The sequence below is a fragment of the Etheostoma cragini genome, chromosome 3 (assembly GCF_013103735.1).
Source record: "Etheostoma cragini isolate CJK2018 chromosome 3, CSU_Ecrag_1.0, whole genome shotgun sequence".
In the NCBI taxonomy this organism is placed as follows: domain Eukaryota; kingdom Metazoa; phylum Chordata; class Actinopteri; order Perciformes; family Percidae; genus Etheostoma; species Etheostoma cragini.
In genome coordinates this window covers 29,463,047-29,466,272 of record NC_048409.1, presented here as the reverse complement: position 1 = coordinate 29,466,272, position 3,226 = coordinate 29,463,047, and positions in this window count along the sequence as shown.

Genomic DNA, 3,226 nt, shown 5'->3' with positions numbered 1-3,226 from the left:
TAGAGCGTCCTCTGGTGGACAGACTATGTAACACCATCACTAACAGGGACGTTGTAGAGCGTCCTCTGGTGGACAGATCATATAACGCAATTTATTTAATGCCCTTCACATCCATTCTATACCTTTTATTTAATGACTTTCTATTGCAAGTACAAAACTGAATATTTCAGTTAAATAACTGCGTCAATGGTAGAAAAAACGTTCAGTTATATTGTAAATTAACAGAAATGTAAGAAAGGGACAATATCCGTTAAAATCTACAGTCACACAACAGTTAATTTACAGATATTTCTTAGAGACGCAACTAAAGTACATGTTCCTCAAAATGTCGAGGTACTTGTACTTTAGTTGCGTCTTTTCTTTCCATGCCACTTTCTATTCTCCGCTACACAGAGAGAGACATATTGCATGTTTGTTTTTTGTCTTCCTGAACAGAGAGGACACTGTTGTCCTCACCTCTGGATCTCTGAGGTGTATTAGGAAGTATTCGGTGCTCTGCGGTCGTTTTCGCTCTATTTGAACAACTCTTTCTCACCTTTGTTTGGAGAGAAGACGCTCGGCTTCTTCTTCTTCTTCTTCTTCTTCTGCCTAAAACAGAACAGAGAGCTTCTGTTACCCCCCCCGCTGCTCCAGGCAACGGTTCATACCATCACATTCACACCGTTTAGAGGGTAACTACGGGGAATCTGGGTCATCCTGTGTTTCCTGTGTTTCCTGTGTTAACATTGTGTATTTAGTTCACAAAAGGTGTGAAAATGTATTTGTAAAATTCAGAAAGTACTGTCCTTCTATAGAACTGTCTTACACACACACACACACACACACACACACACACACTCTCTCTCTCAAACACACACCTACATGCATGCAAACCCCCATGCAACCACCCATTTACACACACACACACACACACACACACCTAGACAAACACCTACACACACACACACACACAAACACAAACACACTCACACACACAGATCCCCACACACACACTCTCTCTCTCTCAAACACACATACATGCAAACCCCTATGCAAACACCCATTTACACACACAAACCTAGACACACACACACACACACACACACACACACTAACATACAGACCCAAACACACACACACACACACACAAAGACCCACACAATGACACACAGGCCCACACACACACTTGCATATTGCAAATGAGTTTGCTCAAGATCACTCTAACACACACACACACACACACACACACACACACACACACACACACAGTCAGACACAGTGAGTTACTCATGAATACGTCTTTACAAGATGTGGGAAAATAAAAGTTGAGGATTCTGAATATTGATGGAGAGAGAGGACATCACTGTGTGTGTGTGTGTGTGTGTGTGTGTGTGTGTGTGTTTTCCTAGTTTCAGTTGAGCAAAGGTTGATTACAATGGATGTATTTGAAAAGATTTGACATTAAATTAAATGAAATGAATGCGACGTCTCCCACCTCCACCTCCGTCTCCACCTCCGTCTCCACCTCCGTCTGCACCCCTTTGGAGCAGGAAGTCCTCCTCCCCGGGGGGGCGGGGCTGTGGACTCCCAGCCACGCCCTCACACGTCCACAATCAAAGCTGAGTGGCTCTCCGTCCCGGCTGGCGGGAGTCGAGGTCGCCCACTGGTCCCACAGGCCTCGCTGGCCCCCTTGGTCTTGCTGGTCCCGCTGGTCCCGCAGGCCTTGCTGGTCCCCTTGGTCTTGCTGGTCCCGCTGGTCCCGCAGGCCTCGCTGGCCCCCTTGGTCTTGCTGGTCCCGCTGGTCCCGCAGGCCTCGCTGGTCCCCTTGGTCTTGCTGGTCCCGCTGGCCCCCTTGGTCTTGCTGGTCCCGCTGGTCCCACAGGCCTTGCTGGTCCCCTTGGTCTTGCTGGTCCCGCTGGTCCCGCAGGCCTCGCTGGTCCCCTTGGTCTTGCTGGTCCCGCTGGTCCCGCAGGCCTCGCTGGTCCCCTTGGTCTTGCTGGTCCCGCTGATCCCACTGGTCCCACTGGGCTGCTACGGGCGAGGCGCCCCTGGGGGGGGCGGGGTCAAGCCAGCCGTCCAATCGCTGCAATGGAACAAATATGGATAGCTTCAACATTTTTGAAATGACTAGCTTAGCTTAAGACCAACGCTCTATCTCTGAGCTCGGTGGTCTGGTGAGAGCCGGACTAGCGACTCCTGAGTCTTGTAGTTAAAATGACTGGAGTCTGGTGGCGTCGGGTCAAATTTACCCGTTTACAAAAACTTTCTACAGAATATCACAACTGTGATAAAAGAACGTTGAAAAAAATGAGAAATGTTTGAGAAAAAAAAAAATACAAAAATTATTTAGTTTTTTTTTTAAACGCTGAAAAAGTGTCAAAAAAACATCTCAAAACTGGTAAAAAGTGACAAAAATAAAAATTTGGCAAAAACAGACGTTCAAAAGTGACAAAAAACGTTGAATAAAATTGACAAAAACATCGAGAAAAGTGGAGAAAAACAAAAAGAAAATGTTGAAATTTCAACCCAGAAAGACCCAAAGTTTCAGGTCGACGGGAAGACGACCCGGGACGGGGGTTAAGGGAGTCTGGTGGCGAGGAAGACCAGCGACGGCGGCCTCCGGTCCCCTTTAATAGAGGGTCGTCTGACAGCAAGGTCATGGTGTTGGGTTTTAAAATGTTATTAAACATTGTGTGAGATTTGCTTTTTACATTTAAGCTAAAATGTAAAAGCACTACTTCAACATCAATGAAGACATGTTGGTCATGCATTAAGTTGTTTTGCAAAACTTCTGTTCTTTAACTTAAGATGTTCCGGTACATTCGGTTATAATCCAGCTCTCCTGAATGTGTCAGAAGCAGGATTGATGATCAGGGTCCGCGTCCCGGGTCTGGTTCCAGTCCCTCTTTTACAGCCCAACTGATCTTTAGCTCTGCAGGTCCTGAAAGGGTCCTAGACTCTCAGTCACATTCCAACTGAAAAGATAACGATATAAGCCCAAGAACACATCACACCACTGAGACCTGGAGACCCCCCTTAGTGGATAAGACCAGGGTCCAAGAGCCACAGAGCTTGATCCAGGTAACTCAGGATGTCCTTCGTTATAAAAAGGATTCACACATCCACGTCTGAGATTCTGAGACTAACTGAGCCCGGAGACCAGAGCGGGATTTAACTCCAACAGTAGTCGGAAATCTTATGAACGTAGCGTCCACTCCAACTGACGCTGGTTTTAGGGGTCTGACCC